This window comes from Rhagoletis zephyria, unplaced genomic scaffold, assembly GCF_001687245.7.
Source record: "Rhagoletis zephyria isolate East Lansing unplaced genomic scaffold, Rhagoletis_zephyria_1.1 Rzeph_scaffold_00017, whole genome shotgun sequence".
NCBI classification, from domain to species: domain Eukaryota; kingdom Metazoa; phylum Arthropoda; class Insecta; order Diptera; family Tephritidae; genus Rhagoletis; species Rhagoletis zephyria.
The window spans coordinates 194,003-213,201 of record NW_016157101.1 but is presented as its reverse complement, the minus strand read 5'-3'; positions in this window follow the sequence as shown (position 1 = coordinate 213,201).

Here is a 19,199-nt window from a genome sequence, read left to right as displayed (position 1 = left end):
CGACCAGAAATATAACCTGAGTCCTACCGATTGGCCGTACGCACCTCAAACTATTCTGTTACGGAAGCCGTGCCAGTGCAGTTAGATGTTAAACAAAATGCATTGCTTTCTAATTACTACTACGTAATATCTACTTGAAATTCGTTCTTAATCCGCTTATAAATCTCTTCTAATATAAATTTTTCACTCATAATAGTGTTAATTATTTTTTTCTTTCTTTTTTTTCGATATTCACTGCCATTTATGCTATAATTTACATTTTTCGATTTTCGCAACAATGTAGTACATAAATTTCTACTGAAGCTATGTAATTTTTTAATTGTTATTATTTACGCCGTTTAATTCGCTGTGGCTGCGCCAGATTATCAATTCAATACTTTCATTCATTTGCGGTTGTGGCGGCTAAAGCTAATATCATTCATTATAGCGCTTTGTTATTATTTTTGCAATTGTGACGTGGCAAGTGCATATACATATATCAACTTAAAATAAATACAAATGTACATATGTGTGTGCATCTAACCCAATTAATTATTTTTGTCGGCATCTCTGCGGGTATCTACATACATAAATAGATGTTTAATCAGCGCGTGCCTCTAATTTGTAAATAAATAGCGAAAAACGTATGTACATACATACATACATATGTATGTATGTATATTAACATGTAAGTATATGGAAATGTGCTTAACTAGTTAGATATGCACAGTTTTAGCAAGCGTCATCACTATACCATATACATATATGTATAACAAAATTAATAGCATTAGTTTACTATTTAAAGCGATTGCGAATTATGCAAATCAATTTTCAATTGTGTAATTGTATACTACGAGTAAATAAGTGTAACATTTCTTACTTACGCTATCCAAATGTGTGCTCTTCCAGCAAAGCTACATAGAATATTATTGGTGAGACAAATGATTATTGAACCTTTCTTCTCATCAGATCTTTAAATTAATATTTTTTTTTGAAGGAGTAACTGAAATATTTAAATATCAAAATTTGTTCCCTAAATGCAAATAATTTGCAATCTGTAAAATTTGCTTACCTGTTTTTTACAAATACTACAATTGTGATATAAAAAAGAAGAATGCACATAAAGTTCAGTAATACCGACAAATATTATCAAAAGCAATACCAAAAGCAATTACTGGACTTACAATATATGTATGTACATATATAAGAGTATGTATCATCAATAACTTACAACACTAGAGTCATAAAATGTATCCACAGTTTCCAAAATCTTAATGCGCCTTTTGTCTGAGTAACCTACCGACATCAACATACTTAAATACCCCTTACGTGCATCCAAACTTTTTAGGTATGCTGACTTATATGTACGAATTGTAAACATTACTACATAAATACTTATGCATATAGATATGTATAAAGAAAAAAGAAAATTCAATGAAGAGAAAATTGCTGCAGTGATTTACGTTTGAAAATTAAAATTGAATGAAAAAACGTAATAAACGACCGAAAAATTAAAATGCTTCGACTTGCTGTCTAAGGAGATCTTAGTACATATTTATGAAGGTATATGAGGGACGATAGCTTTGAATAGATACATACATACATATTTATATAAACTCACATATGTACATAAATCGAATTCTCGCTTGGTTACGCTAAACTTTATTTCATTCTTATTTGCGTACCCTCAAGACTTGCTTTAAACTGCTGAAAGAAAATTTTGAACGCTGAGGCGCAATATTTCTTCTGGTTCGATTACTACACCTAAATTACCATTACTTATGTTCGATAAATATTTGTTATAGACCAACTAGTCGATGATTGTAAAAAAGCAACGCTAATGGAAGCCAGGAAGTTTCTTAATGCCCGAAGTAACAGCCTGAGATAGAACTGAAGCAAATATTTTACATAGTGCAAGAAAAAAAATATTGTACCCCTATAGCTTAAAAAGGCTAGAAATACATGCTTACATATATAAGCAAGTTGACATCAAATACAATATATCTGTGAAGTTTCAAGAGTTTACCACGAAATTAAAAAAACGGCAGCATGCAGAATATCTGTCACAGCTATTTTGAAATTTTTGAAATTTTACGATTTTTTTTTTAATATCAATAATTTAGGATACTTCAAAATGTTAAAATTAAACGGTGAAAATGTTCTTCTTGCCAAAGCGAATTAAGTTAGTGTAGTAAAACGAGTGTGCCACCAAATGAAAAAAATTACATTGAGTAGAAAATTACCATGATTTGAAAAAAAAAAAATCCATTTTTACAAGTTTTATTGGCAAAATTTTTATATACATACCTGGAGAAAGTAATGTATATGTTCATAAGGAATACTATGTGAAAATCTTCCACGCCAATATTTAATTAATTTTAAATGATATGACTTTTAACTTTAACGTGTTAGATGACTGCGAATGGTGCTACGCGGCGTATACGTTACATACGCATCTACGGGTATATGTATGTATGAGCATGAGTGGTTATTTTTACCTTTTTACTTCGGCGGCTATTGCTTGTGACCACAGACCGAGTTCACCAAAGGTAAAAGGCTTCTTTTGTTGCAAATGAAATTTTTGAAATGATATTAACTAGGTCAATATCATTAAAAATACTAATAATTTAATTAGAAATTGCTATATATTTGTAATACATACATATGTTCTTTAATATATAAAATCAGCATACAAGGTTTTGTATTAATTTTCATTTTCATTGTTAATGTAAGTAACTAACAGAGTATTGTACTTTTCTGCAAAGGCTAAACTGTGTTTACGATTTCTCGTAAAACATAAAAATTAATTAAAATCATAGATACGGGCTTAAAAACGACACACATAAAATATAAGTATGTGTATTCAAAATAAATGTGTTATGAGTAATTAAGCTTCTTATTGCTTCAATATTTCATTACCGGTGAACATTGGAGAACAATTAAAAATCTTCGCCAGAAATGCAAGTAGCAGAAAAATGAAATCATTAACAATAAATAGCTTATTTTTATTATTTAATCGTCACCACAAAAAGTCGTTCGCTACTATAATTAAAAATGAAGCAAATTGTTTTTTAGTTGTTCAACTAGTACTCTTTAGATGCCATTCTAGACAGACTTATGCAAAAAGCTTGCTGGTAGGGAATAAAACATTAGATACTTTTGCTTTCGGTGCTTGCTTATATATGCATATATAGTAAATATTTATGTACGTAAATCTTTATTTGCAAAGTTTTGCTAACATATGCATTTTTATTGAAAACGGCTTGATGAGATATTTCAATAATAATTGTTATACAATTATTTTGATTATTTTTGAACTCCCTTCAAACGTATATATTGTGGTAAATGCGGCACTTTTATTTAAAATTTATCATTCAAAGCATTATCGCCCTTTCTTATCCTTTTTTGATTACATAGTTTAGAATTCAAGCCTTACATATTTATTGGTATTGATATCTTGATAAAATGTTTTGCTCATTTTTCCTCAGATGGCATACAAATGTTATACATATTTTCAATCGCTCATATAGGTACTACATATGTACATGAGGGTGGTCCATAAATGTAGGAAGCATATTTTTACCCGGATTTCCTAATCCTAAACTCTTACGTCGATGCCACTGTAGTCCAAAATATCATATATAAATTTTGGTCCCGATTGGAGACGGTTGAGGCGTGTCGTACAGTGGGCAAAGTACAGATTCTTCTATGGAGACTCAAAAAATTAAAATTAATTTTTTTTCCGTCTAATACCCAAAATCGATACTACCGTAGTCGAAGGTATCACATATAAATTTTGGTCCGGATTTAAGTCGGTTAAGGTGTGTTGTAGAGGCATCTGGTCTTTGACCGCTTTGCGACACGCCTTTAACGACTCCAATCGGGACCAAAATTTATATGTGATATTTATCTGTGACAGTGGTATAACCGATTGAAGGGCTGAAACTTAAAAAAATCTTACATTTGATTTTTTAAAGACCACCCTTATGTACATACATACAAACGTCGCTGTTCAAAAGTGTGTAAGTACATTTTAAAGATAATACATTTAATGCAAATGAGACAAGACCAAATAAGCCGCTGGCACACCTCAGATTATAAATGGAATTCATATTGTGTTAATAAGTTTGTATGTACATAATGTATATGTATTCATTAACCCCCTCATAGGCGAAGTTGAAAAAGCAGCTTTAAAGGGAATGTAAAACAAACGTTAAAACGATATCGTCTATCGGTTTGGGCAGAGACAAAAAAAAATTTGCCAATTGTCCCTGTATAAGTCCGCTCAGTCGGTATTCTTTCGAAAGCCCCCAAAGCTTTCTTATCTTTATTCGACATGGTCCACGCTTCTGTACCATATATAAAGACAGGCATGATTAGAGATTTATATAGTAAGTAAGATAAGTAAGATTTTTATTCGCCGTTAAAGGGCTGTGCTTTTCAATTGCCAACCATATCTCAAGTGTACTTTAGATGTCTTTCACCATATACCCATCTGCGCCGGTGCGATTTCTCAACCTTAAAACGGTTTTCTTGAAATCGTGCTCTTTGAACAAGTTTAATCTTTAAATTAAATTTATACATAGTAGTAGTGTATGCGCCCCTTGGATCCCATCGTTTACTCATAACTACCTTTATGAACTGTCGTAGCTGACTAATTGCTGTCAAGGTGTCTTGCTACGATAACACTTCACTAGTGGAATGGATGCCGTTGTTTCATTGTTAGCTCATTTCAACTACTACTTGCAATTGTTATGTGTACTTGTGTACATACTGTTGAATATACAATTGCTCATATTTGTGATTTTGTTGGTATGAATAAGTTAACTGGAGCTTTTAAGATGACTTTAAGACAGATATGAATGAATATATTATAAGTTATTACGAATTACCTATGCATGCATGAAGTAATTACAAGCAAAACGGCATGAATGGAAATTGGTAATTGCTAGAATGCTTAGAATAGTATTTGATATATTGATTTTGTTAAAAATTGAAAATGATCTGGCATAAACACGTACATATTTATGTACGTATGAGAGTCATAATTTTGAAATTCTTACCCAAATCAGAGTTTACTCCAAATGGAAGGTAGTTAAAGTGATTAATATGTATGCACATTAGGGCGGTCTTTAAATCTAGGAACCAAGTTTTACATCTGAATTTCTAAGCCTCAACCCCTGCGTCGATGCTACTATAGTCGTATCACATATAAATTTCTTTCATTTGATTTCTTAAGGACCACCCTAATGCACATATGTATTAGTGGAGTAGAAATTTTAAAATCAAAATTCTCTTTTTGCTGGATACAACAATAACAGCAATCAAAATGTCAAAAATATTTTTGGTTGCCATTCACTCATTCTATACTTTGGCACATTTTTTTTTTAATTTATTGCCTGGAGGCGAGTGTTGATGAGTGCCATTTCATAGTTTACATTCGCTTTCTACGAATCAGCTAACTAAATTGTAGCGCATGCAAAACGCGTCCGACAGCAATTCATCATCTTTTTCAGCAGCCAGACTAATGGCGGTGATAAACTATTTGACGCCAATAGCCCGTAATTTAGTTCGACTTTTACATAATATTTTATTTGCCAAATTTAGTACACTTACAAATTACTCGTAATTGAAGTTATGCATACGTTTTTGTTATTTTTTTAAGCAATAGGACGGTGCTTTATGATTTCGACTACCGATTTGTGATTTAAATAAATATTTATGTATTTTTTTTACATCAACGTTGAAATTTGGTTTTTATGCAATACCAGCTTTTCGAAGATCCCAAAAATGGGGAAGATTATAATTAAGCGCTGAAGCTAAATATAACGTTTTTAATAATTTTTTGTTCATTTCGAAATTTGCTAAAAATTATGATATTATTTTTGAGTGAATGTATGAGATTTTGTCGTATTTACATGTCGAAAAATTTTGCTAAGGTATCAAATTATAAGCTTGTTTCGAACTAGTTTTTATAATGAAAAATGTATTACCAGGAAAAGTAAAACCCATTTTCTTCAAAATTGCTAAAAATTCTAAATTAGAGCTCCTCAAAAGCTTTCATTAAAAAAAAATTGTAATTCCAGTTTTGGACCTCTGATCTACAACTTCAAGTTTATATATATAAAAAAGGTGACCAAATTTTACAACTCCTTTGGTGTGTATTCATAATTTGACAACCTAAATTAATGTAATTTGTCTCATTGCCAATTGCCTTTTGAGTGTTGTTGTGTGTATTGAATAATATACCGATGATTTTATCGATATTTTTATCAATACCAGTACCGATAAATTTAGAAATAGAGAAAAAGCAGAGGTATAAACCTTTTTTAATATTATTACAATGTGGTTGTTCAGGCTTGCCTGGTTATTAGGTTATCTGGTTAAAAATAATTTGTCTGTAGTATAATTTATTTTTGTACAAAAACAAAATACATATCAGAAAAATTATTTTTAAGCAGTTAACCTGATAACCAGGCAAGCGTGAACAACCACAATGTGTAACACAGTCCAAACATAGACTCGGATGTTTGTCGAGATTTCTCACCCTAATTTTCCTCGGTTCTTTAAAAATTCAAATAATCTTTGTAACGCCAAACCGCGTAAAATAATACATTAATAAAATAAAAAAAAAAAAATGGAATTTTAGTTTCTCAAATCGTAATCAGCTTTTACTCAATGTATTTTTTTTTTTAATTTGGTGACAGACTAGAATGCTAAGAACATTTTCAGCGTTTAACTTTAACATTTTGAAGTATCTTAAATTAGTAAAACTGAAAAAATCGTAAAATTTAAAAAATTACAAAATAGCTGTGGCAGCTGTCATTTTTCTCATGACTCTAATATTAACATTCTACTTGAAAACTTCCCAAAGTTATTGAAAAAAAAACATTTATAATTTTTTCAAATGACAATGAAAAAATGAGTAATTTCGGTACTTTTTCGCCTAAATAAATGTTTTGAGGCTAAAATCTTTCAAATACTTGATTTGTTTTTTTATTGTGCTTGTTTCTGGAACTCCTTTGAGTGAAATAAATGCAAGAAGAATGCTTTAGAGAAGGGAGTGATACTAAAAAAAAACAACTCGTGATATTTGCTCATATGCACTCTATCATATAAAATTCACAATTATGAATCGCACGCTGAACTCAACAGTTAGTTCATTCGAAACAAAATGTTTTCACGTTCCCGAAAAACTTCTATAGTGGGGACTCAAAATCTATCTCTATACCGTGGTACGGTCTAAAGTATATAAGGAATAAATTTTGCAAGAATTTCTTGAAAAAATAAATCCAATATTAGTAATTTTCATTGGAAGCTCGTGCTCAACATTATTTACTCTTCTACTTTCATGTGCTGCAAATACATAGGTAATGATGCCTATTAATGGCTAAAAAGTGATAAATTATAAATTAAGCACCATTGGATTCTGCGAACAAGCCGTTAACACCCCACTGAGCACCTCGAAATTGTGTTGGTGGTCCAACAATGTTTACAGCAAATAAAATGTTTACTCTTTGGAAATTTCTTGCCAGCAGATTACTCGCACATTTTGTGGAAAAAATTCACTTTAATTTTATATTCGACCAAGAAACATACAAATAATTGTTTATTAATGAAAAAAAAAAAAATGCAAAAAAAGTTTAAAGCGTTTTAGACCACAACTCGTAGTGCCTAGCAAGAAACTTGCTGAGTTTTTCAGAGTATCCAAGTGTGTGTATGTATTTTATATTTATGCTAGTATGTAAGTACATATGTACTTTCATACATGTGTGTATTCGAATATACTACAAAAACATCTACGTTTGACTGCAGAATAGCAAAACAAGCTGCCAGTTTTGAAATTGGCCAGATGTGCCTGATTAAGCGTTGTGCCAAATCTTTTCAAAATTCGTCTCCTTATATCTATTCTCAATATATTTGCTAAGTACATTTTTGAATATGAATCTTATTTTGGTCGATTCGGCAGGTCATGGCCGTTGCTGGTAACTATTCAGCATCAAAAATCAAAATCCATTCGTCATCAAAAATTGCTTTCGTGTTTTTTTGTTTTAATATTATCTACTATATTTACAGTTTTCACAACTTTTATTGAATTGCACGCGCGCCGTGTCTTCTGCAGCTGTGATTAACTACTAATGACTTTGTATTTATGTATTTCCGACATGTTGAAGCATGCATCTTGATAAGAATTTAAATGCTGCCTACAATTGAGCTGTTGGCAGTGGAATAATTTTTGTATACCTTTTACTAAAATGAATGGTGTATTGTACGATTTTCTTATGTCAATAAGTTTTGTAGAACTAAAACTTGGAGAAAAAATTGAAAACTCATGAATTGCATGAATATCGATTAGCTCCGAAGTCGTAGTTGCCTGCAATTGTGCAGTTCCCATGAATTAAGTCATCTTTCCTTCGGTTACATAGACTAATGTCGAAGACTTGCTGCTAGTCATTGTATTTTGTTATTGGTTTTCGTTTAAAATTTGTAAGATAAATTATAATTTTTGTAAGGCTACGTTGTTAAAAATAAAATCATGATACGTGCTGTGAAAAAAATGTGAGTCCAGCTGATACAAATGCATCATGTTTATAAATATCTTGACAGACAGTAAGCGACCCAGCCGAAATATAATAGGCGTATTCACCAAATTGCGCAAGTGACAATTGAAAATTGAGCAAATAAGCTAGCACTGGGGCAAAAGAGCTGATTAGCTCATAGCAATGAATGTTGTCAAAGTTTTTGCTTGAGCTAATCAGCTCTTTTGCCTGAGTGCTAGCTCATTTGCTCAATTTTCTGAATACCCCCAATAATTCATCATCTTTTCGGTTTGCACTGTAACCTCCTAAGCAATTTCGACGGAGTTCAGTAAAGCACGCTAGTCGTTTCTCTTCTGTGACAGCTAAGCAAAATTCATCTCCTCCTGGTCTTTCCATCGCTGAGGTGGTGTCTCTCTGCCTCCGCTACCACCAGGGGATACCGCTTTGAATACCCCCCCAGGTTAAAGGGACTGGATTCGCTGCACGTGATTTATATTTTTTTTATACAAGGAGGAAGCAGCGAAAGCTTGAACTCTGTAGTGTGGAACTGTAATCCGAATTAAAACTCCTTGTATGTCCGCTGCGGTACTTAGCAGCCATTCCCACTCAGAAGCTGAGTGATATTAAAGTCGACTTTGCCATGTTTTCTTGCCAGACAGCCGATGAGATCAGGTGTTGCAACTGCTCCAAATGTGCGACGTCCCGTTAGCGATTTCCATGAAGATCGCCTTGGTTTGAGCTGTACGTTTGTTGGACCAAGAGTTCGATAGGATGTCTCCGATGTAGGCCTAAGATAACCAGCACTGCACCTTCCGACACCGTACGAAATTCCGAGCAGATCGTATTCCCTTGATATACGAGGGCCCTATCAATATATTGACGGTGGGATTTACACAATACCCTCGACAAGATCTTACGATTCAGAAGGCTGTTCCCCCGTAGTGGGCAAATATCAACTACTCGCCGTAATACATGAAAAGGTCATACAATTCCAATATAATTTTTTTGTTGTTAAGACCAAAAACCGTACACGTCATGGACCTGTATGGCTTTTGCCTCAGTTCGCCGGACCAGATACTTAATCGTTATAGTAGCACGGCTGATTTCACCCGTCAATTGAGGAGAAAAAAGTGTATTTTCTGGACTTGTTCTTATTGTTATCGATTAAATTTAAGTAGACGTTTGGGTGTTAAACATTAAGAGTGCCCATTATTACCTTATGTAAACTAGCTCTTCTAAGGGAACTTGAATCAGCAGAAGTACTATACTTTCTTTTTTTCTAATCTTGTCGATTGGGTTATGTTATGTTATAGCCGTCTTCAAGGTTTCATAATACATATGTATATCCAATGGGTTTCTTTTCGGTACATCTTGGTATTAAGACTTTGTTGAAGAAACGATTAAAATTAGCTCTTGCCTTAGGCTCTTGTCTTAGGAGTATTATCGTCCATACTCACCTTATCTCGAACAACTGGAAAATATACACATTTTTTTTTTTCAATTTTTTCATCCACTCATTCGTTTTATTTATTTCAAATATCGATTTACTGGCTCATTCGATATAGTAATTATTTAAATTTCAATTTTACTTAAATTTAAGTTAAACACTGCATTCTTTCTACATTATTTTTTCTTTTAACTTATTTATTTGTGTTCTATTTTGTTTTTTGTTCAATTTTGTTTTTGTTCAATTTCATTAAAATTCATAATTTCTACGATTTGCATTTGCAAGTTTTTATCTTCAGCATTTCGACTCGATAACGTTTCACATTTAGTTTTTGTTGTTTTTTTGTGTTTTGGACTTTTTACTAAATTTCTAAGATTTGATCATATTTCACGCTACATGAGTAATTACCGTATAATTTTTTTCACAATTTCGAGTTAAGTATTTCCTTGTTTTGAATTTTTTTTTTGTTACATAATATTTTTACTTTTAGTTATTTGTGTACTTTACTTATAAATTATATTTAAATTTTTTTACTTACATTTACGATAAATAAAATTTATTTCATATTCAATAACATTCAAAAACCATTCTTTTACAATTTTTTGTTATTTTATATACTTATATCTTTTACAAATTATTGTACATTGTTTTTTTTTGTGTAAGTGTAGTACTTTTTGTTGCTTTTTTTAGTAAATTCTCTACAAATTCATGCTCGTATATTTTAAATACCTATTAAAACAATTTTGTTTATTTCTAAATAGTTGATTATTTATTATTTTTACTTGCTTATCTTCTAAGACATTGAAGAGCATGTGAGTTTTTAAGTATTTTTTGTTTTTTTTTTGTTTTATTTTCTTTTACATTAACTACTTTGGATATTTTATATTCTATTTTTAAAAATATGCTCCCTACTAATTAGTTATGTTTTTAAATTTTTATTTTTTTTAGTGTATTTACATACAGCGCACTTAGTATAACAAACATCTCACCATTCGATTTTCAGTTTCAATAACTACTACGTATTAATTTTTTGTTTTTTTTTTCTTTTTCACACTCAGTAAACTCCCTAGTAAGTAGTAGTGCAATTATTTTCGCTACATATTAAGTTTTACGTGTTATTTACGTTAGGTTACGAGTATTTTAAATTTTTTTTTTTGTAATTTAAGGTAGAATTTGTTTTTAACAAAGGTACGGTTTAAGTTTTGAAATAATCGGTACTTTGAGATCCATTATCATCACTAAATAGATGACAGTTGACAAAAATCTACTACAAAACTAAAAAAAAAATGTGTGTGTAGTATTAGAGGACTACAGCTCGATTTTTGATGGTTTGCCAGCCTAGCTAGATCGTTGCTGTATTTGCATGGTTAACTAACTGTACTTTTTGTACCAGGTGTTTCCGAATTGCCAGCAGCTGTTTCCATTAAACAATTTAATTTTTTCGCTCGTTGGAAAACTTCAGTTGCTATATCTTTATGTTTAGTTATTTCTTTATTCGATATCTCTGCATGTTTATACTTGTATAATGGCAACACAGCTTTAAGCTCTACTATAATTTTCTCACCGGCTTTTTTTCGCTCAACTGAAAAATTTTGCAGTGCTACTTTCGCCATTTATGTATGTATATAAGTCGAAGATATACTTATCTTGCATACAGTGCCATAAAATGTGTCAGCAATTTTAGAAGAACAAACGATATTCGGTTGAGCTTCTGCTCTATTCGATTTATTTGGGTAAATAAAATGAAAGTTCTTTCGTGAATGATACCTTGGAAAGGAAGATATTTGAAGACTTTCAAATGTTTGAAAACTATAGGTTACAGTTTGATTGCGTTCCAACAAGTTATGTTGATGTTCCGTTCAGACCCAAAATCGCGATCCGAGAATCCCTTCATTATCTTCGTTTCGCTCGCAGATAGCATGTACTATGCATGCATATAGTCCAATTCGTATGTGTAGGTCTTGAGTGGCTTTAGTAACTAGTAGTATATGGGTTACCTCACAGTTTTTGTCTCCAAACCTAATTTCACAAACCCGTTCAAACATACTTCTTGTTAAAAGTTGGAGTTGGAAGGGTTCTTTTCGTACCCTCTTGCTTTCCAGGACTTTTTAACTCAATGTTAATCGCGCGATTCATGTTCATTCCGTGAGATTTTTTCACATCATGCTCGCATGAATGGACCTCTTAGCAACGAGTAAATCTCGATAAAGTTTACTTGTTGATTTTATGTGAAAATTCTTATAGAGCGTGTTTATAAATAGATTTTGGATTTTTATGCAAAAAAAAAAAACAAGCCTAAAAATATGTACAAATTTATAATACTTAGATGTTGCATTTATAGGAATAACTTTTAAAATTTACATTTCGGAAAGAAAATCAACTTGCTTGCTTGAAAAAATGAATTAATAAGAAAAACTTGTTTTTAGTTTCGTTCAATTTTAGTATTCTCGGCGGCTTTCTAATAGTCAAGTATTTGGGCTTGATTCTAGAATAGAAGCTCTCGCTGCAGCAGGTTACCTGGGGTTACCAGGTTCTTAACTGGCTCAGGATATGAACCTAATATTCTGTGATGCTTCTTGAACAATCGATATGCTGCTCCATTGTACATCGGCAATATAGGTAAATGGTACCTAATGCGAGATTGCTGACCTCTCTTTCAGTCGTGTTTGATTTAAGAACTTCACTTAGCAAGTTGTAGAAACATGTTCTTTATACCAAAATGCTATACGGACTACTTAGCCTATGTATAACCGAGCATTTGAACGTAAATATAGTACTTATCCTTATAACAGAAAATGGAATGGGAAATAGAGAATAAGGAAAACCAATATGTTCACCCGTGTCGGTTTCAGCTAAGATAAAAATTTATGCTAAGTTTTCCGTAATTACTTTTCTACGAATTATGGTCCTCTTCTTCCCGTATGAGACCGTATATTTACTGGCGATTGTAGCCACTTACGTAGTGGAAACCAGTCTTAATGCTTTCTGGCTGTGAACTTATCTTTTGTTTCGAAATGGCTTCGTTCTTTTTCGTCAACATTACTAAGTTTTATGCACTTTTTCCGCAGGTTGTTCACAATACTATGTTATGGTGAGGTGGAATTTTCTCTTAAGTACCATTAAACTGAAATTACTGGTAGGTACAAGTAAAACTACCTGTATGCACAAGTTATGCAGTGATTCGATAAATGCCCTCAAAAAGTTAATAGAAAAAAGATTTAATTTTTATTATAAATACCTATTCAAACATAAGCCTTTAGAAGGATATATAATGGTTACTAGCGTGAATTTTTTACATATATTCATATGAACTAGTGCACACGATCGAGCTCTGCCAATGGCAATGAAAGTACATATGTATGTATGCATATAAATCGATTAAACCAAAACGATGGTAAAAAGCTGCCAATAGATGCAAACATTCTTTTCTTCTTATAATCTTATGTTTACAATTTTTTTTTCAGTTTTTTTTGTCGTATTAAACTTAAGCCTATTTATTTTTAAACTTTCACTCATCGATCATTTTGTAGCCTTAATTAAGCCTTCCTTATTTATGTATACCAGCATGTATCTATGTATGTAGCTCGTTAAAACGATTATGCGCAAAAGAAATTGCAATGCAAAAATGTACTCAATGGAAAAATATTAAAAATATCGCTTGCGATCATTTATTGCTTTACTTAAAACTATGGACGTAACTCCGGGATGGGAAAGTGCAAAGTGCGTTACAAACTCGTTTCTTCATACGCAAGTACGAATCTAATGATTTTCGCATGTTTGTATGTCGCGTTGCCTGCGTGTAATTGTTTTCTTTGAATGCGTGCAAAAATTTTTAATTTTCTGATGATGCCATTTTTTTTCAAGTAAGATGTGATTTTTCTTTTGAGTGACGTTTTTCGTAGACGATGTGGTGTAAAGCATGATAAAAACATAGCAAGGTAGAACCGTTCTCTCAATTTGTCGGCCATGATTTTTTTTTGAAGTTTGCCAACATTTTAAAATCATATAAAAGTGAAAATAAAAAATTGAAATTGTTCGAAATTGTTGTTGCTTGAGATTGAAAATGAAATTGTGTGTGTGAGTTTGTGAGTAAATTTAAAAATTAAATTGTTTGGAAACGTCAAGAATTTTAAAAGTGACTCTCAGCGGTTCTACCTTACTATATTTTTATCATGGTGTAAAGCTTCAGGTGGAGATTTTTTGTAGAGCATTTTCACTTATTTACTCGCCCACGAAGGGGTCGTTTCCACAGCTGTTTTTGACCAATCTGAGAGCCTGAATTTGGCAAGTCGTTGAGGGTACAATAAAAATTCTTTGAATGCCTGAAAATTTCAGCAGCTCAGAAAAAATCTGTTTAAAAATTTACAAAAAATCAAAAAATACTTGTGGAGTTTATGCTTATTGATGGGTCCGAATAATTTTAAGCACAAATCTGTTTAACTCATTGAAGCTGGTAGTTACGAGTGTATGTATGTATGCATGCACTTATATGTATTTATGTGCAATGAGTATGATTCCCTTCTAGGTATGTATGTATGTATGTGGTTTTTGATTTTGCATTCCTCCATTGCCGCCATTATTATCTTTACGATTTTGATCTCAGTTCAATTACATAAATATGTATTTTTGATCAATTTTCAAGTACATACATAATGCTTCACGCAGTGGCACTATTCTTCACTTTTTTGTGTTTTGTTTGTATGTCTAGTTTCATTTGTTTATCCAGTCCATTTCCTTTCCTTTTCCTCTGAATTTATTTTTGGTATTTTTCAAATATCTACTGTGAACAGTATTTTAACGCAATTTTTTCTTTAATTTTTGTATCGCGTGCAATGTGTGTATTTAGTTGTAGGTATTTACACTATTTCATTAATTTTATTGCTAATGGAATTTTTTTAAGAATTTCTATTTTTTTTTTTAACTTTCAGTTGGTGGTTTCCTGTTAATCAGTTTAATTGCATATTTTATTGATTTATAACTATTACTTTCAGTTTATGTAGTATGTGCGTGTAAACAAAACACAAAATTTTATTTCAAACTGAGTTAGCCGTTTTCTCAACTAAATTTCGTAAATATGGGCATCAATTGTAAGTAATGTACATATGTATGTATGCACGTATGGATTAATTAAGGAATTCTTGTAATGGTATTGTTGAAGTTTCCATAAACAACATCACCTATGTACATACAAACATACATACATTAGGGTGGGTCAATTTGTACGGGAGATTTTTTCGCCTACTCGCGTATAGCACAAAAAGATTCTACGTATACGTGGGTCTGAAATCAAATTTGGAGTTTGCCAAATTGCGAAAATAGGTTTCTTAGCATTTTGCGATGGTGTCGTAAAAAAAGTGCTAAAATTATGTTTAAAAACGTGCTATAGGGGTTTTCTTAGTATGCGGAATCCATTTCTGCACTAATCTTATTTTTCTTAAAACTTTCATCAGAAAGCGCAACAGCGAAAATTTTAACATTTTCTTTAAAACTTATTTTCGCTATTTGGCAAACCCCAAATTGATTTTAGACCCAAGGTTTCTTCCTCCCATGCTATACGCGCATTGTAAAAAGAAAAATTTACCCGCCCTAACATACATACATACATATGTATTACGTGAAAGTTTATTTCTTAGTACAAGTTATACTATTGGAAAACAGTTCTTATTTCACTTATGTATTTAGCTGCTGAGTACCTACTTATTTTAAGTTGGTTTACCGATCTCGGCGAGTTTGTTTTCTAATCTAGATCAGCTATTCGATAACTACATAGCATTCGGTTATTTTACACATGTATGTAGGTATAAACACAGAATTTTTTTTTAAATCTATGTAAATGCTAATTTTCGTAACTCTGTACATTAGGGTGGTACAAAATTACACAGGTATTTTCATACTGCACGCCCCATACTGAAGAATTTCAAAAATAAGAAAAAGCTTTTATTTTGGAATCGGTTAATATTTAACCGTGCCGCCGCAAAGTGGAACATTTTCTACTGATTTTGTTAAAAAATGGAAAAGTATCGAGTTGAGTAATTTTTTTTTCAAACACTGCAAACGGATTTTAGAAAAGTTTATCTAGGCCCGAATTAAGAAAAAAAAACTTGAATATTTATTATTCTATGTATTCTCTGAAAAAATATTTGCTCTTAACGTATTTTAAAATATTGGTTTACCGATTCTACGAAATTTACGAAAATTATTTCCTCATATAAAATAAATGGCAAACTTCGAAGCCCCCGCGGCAAAGTTAAATATTAACAGATTTCAAAAATAAAAAAAAACGGTATTCGGCCCTATTACGAATTTCACATGAACAAATATTCCCAAAAATTATAAAGCATAACTAAAACAATTTTTCCCAATTTGTTTTTGTTTTGCATGTTAAATTATGGGAACGATTTATTCACATGGAATTGACGATATGGCTGATTATTAAATTCTGAGGAGTTGCTGCAAATAAGACTGATTTTTTTGGACCAACCTAATGTACTTACGTACATGTACGCAAACGCTTAAAAACGTCGAAGTTTTATTCGCATTTCGTCGTTTCACTTACTTTCGCACATTTGTTTAAGGTTAAGATATCGCAGGTTGCTCTTGAGTTTTTTTTTGAAATATTTCAGTAACTTTTTTAAGAAAATAAATTTTAAATGGAATTAGAGAACTATTAGTACTACAATTTTTTTTTTGTTTTGAAGTAAATGTGTACCTATGTATGTATTTATGAAAGTGCAAAATTGTAACAAATGTTTGCGTTGGTGTTATTTACTGCTTTTCATACACTCTTGTGGTAAAATTGCAATATTTTTTTTTATAACGTTTTTCTGAAAACAAATTTCAAGGATGGGATATTACGTGTTGTGAAATTTGGTGTAAGGAGAAATGCAGAAGATCTCATGGCAAACCAATTTTTTCAGGAATGGGATTCTAGAAATCGCCAAGTTAAACTTTTGCGATTTGTATTTACACCAGTAACGATAAGAGAGCGCTTTTACTCTGTGCACGTTCATATTAAATTTAGAGAAAGTCTTCAAAAATGTGTCCTTTTTCTCATATGTCGAATGCTAGGATATCAAATGAGAAATGTACAGCTGCTATTTAAAACCAAAAAAAAATAATAATAATCAAATTAAAAATAATGTAGCAAATCAAATAAAACACGGCAACTCAAATATGTATGTAATTGTATTTACTTTCATATAGATATATTTATTTATTTACAATATAATAAAATTAACAACTAATTTATAGTTAAATTGGCAAACATATTTACTCATATACATACAAATAATGCAATTATTTTCACGCAAATAACATTTAACTCTGAATAATTTTTGACTTTTATCTTAAATGAAATAAATCTTTTTAAGCAGGAAGACAAAATCTAAAAATACAAAATTAAAACTAAACACAAAAGGAATTTGTAAGCAAGTGAATAATTACAACAAAATCTGCCTGCTTTTTTGTAAACTTATTTACCTATTATAGTTACCTACTACTATTATTGTTTTTGCAGCAGCTGAATTTAGAAAGTGTGTGCATATGTATTAGCGTGGGCCGAAAATCCGCTTTTTTTAGAATTTTATGGTTCATTATGATTTTTGCCAATAACTCAGGCTCTCCCAAGACCATCAAAGTTCAATGTGCTCAAAAAATAAAAACTAATAAACACATTCATTTATACATTTTTTTTTTACTTAAATTGCAATTATCTTCGAAAGTATTAGTCCTACATAATTTAGTATATAAAAAAAATTTTTTTAGCAGATGAAGTTTTAGGGACTTGGGCGAGCCCAGGATATTGGCCAAAAATTGTCATCATTCACACAAATTGTTTTCAGAGCATAATGGGCCATATTTTTGCTATAACCACTCAAAATTCTAAAAAAGTGGATTTTCGGCCCACGCTAATATCCATGGAAGTGTATATCGAAGCGAGCAAGTTTATTTACGAAAAGTCGAAGAATTACAGAATTTTTGAGTATTTCTCCTTACAGTTTTGCCAAAATGTGTAAATAAATTTGTAATAAAGAAGTAAAATCATGAAGCTGCTGCCTAAATGTTGCATACTTCCAATGTATTTTGGGTATTTTCGATCGACAGATGACTGAAAACTGACTGAGTAATAAAGGTAAATATATTCACACATTTACGTACAAATGTATATACCTATGTATGTATAGATATATATTGCGTGTTTACATGTAGAACCCTAATTTCATGATGAATCGCAATAAAAATCTGCATCGGCTAGATAGCGAGTTCGAAAAAGCCAAATTGATTGCGAAATTTTGTGGTCGAAAGAAATCGGTAAAAAATTTCACTTAATGAGTTGAATGGTAAAATAAGTTTCGTAAAGGCTAAACTTTTACTGTCAGTCTATCTTCGTTCCCATGCAAAAAGATGTCTTGAAAGTCAAAGGCTTTTATTTTTTTTTTGGTGCCCAAAAACGTGGAAGAATTGCCAAATCTCGTTATTAGCCGAGCCACCACAAGACATGAGGATTTGATAATACAGGAAATTTTCGAAGCTAATCCTCCAGCTTTAACCTTCAAAGCTGCTCAACCGAAATTGACTCGAAGGAGCATACATACATGTCTCTCAGACCACAATAGAGCGGCCGTCTGAATGGGTACTTGTACGTCAATACCGGAAAAGTATACGAAATAAGTGGCATGCCTAACGTAGAGAGACGCCACAATGAAAAGGTGTTGCGTTTGTAAACAAAAATCAGCTGTTCTTTATGACCGCGTACTTTAGGTTTATATGTATTCATTCATACTTGTTTACTAATATCTTCACACACCTCTTATTGTCTTCTTTACTCCCTTTGATTTTGCAGACAGTTTATTGTCTGGACTCCTACTTTATCTTGTGTAAATGAAAGGTTATACAACTGTCAGCTTTGCCGGACTTACTCATGCGTCAAATGTTGAGAGTTGACCAACGTCCGCTCTAAGTGAGATCTATTCCTACCTCCCTAATCCCAGTAAATTATAGATATCCCGAAATCATTACATTTTTGGCTAGGAAGAATTTTGATTCGATTTTTGTTTTTTTTTTTGCCGTTGGTAGGGGTCGCCTTTTGGCATATCTTGGGCATCAATAGTTGTACAGGAAATTATGATATCTAGATGTTTTTATCACGAGTAGACAACTTTCTGTTCTAAAGTTCATTGACCTCAAGTACCTCGTTTTAGTATTTACCCATCAGATCTCAGTTCTTATCACCC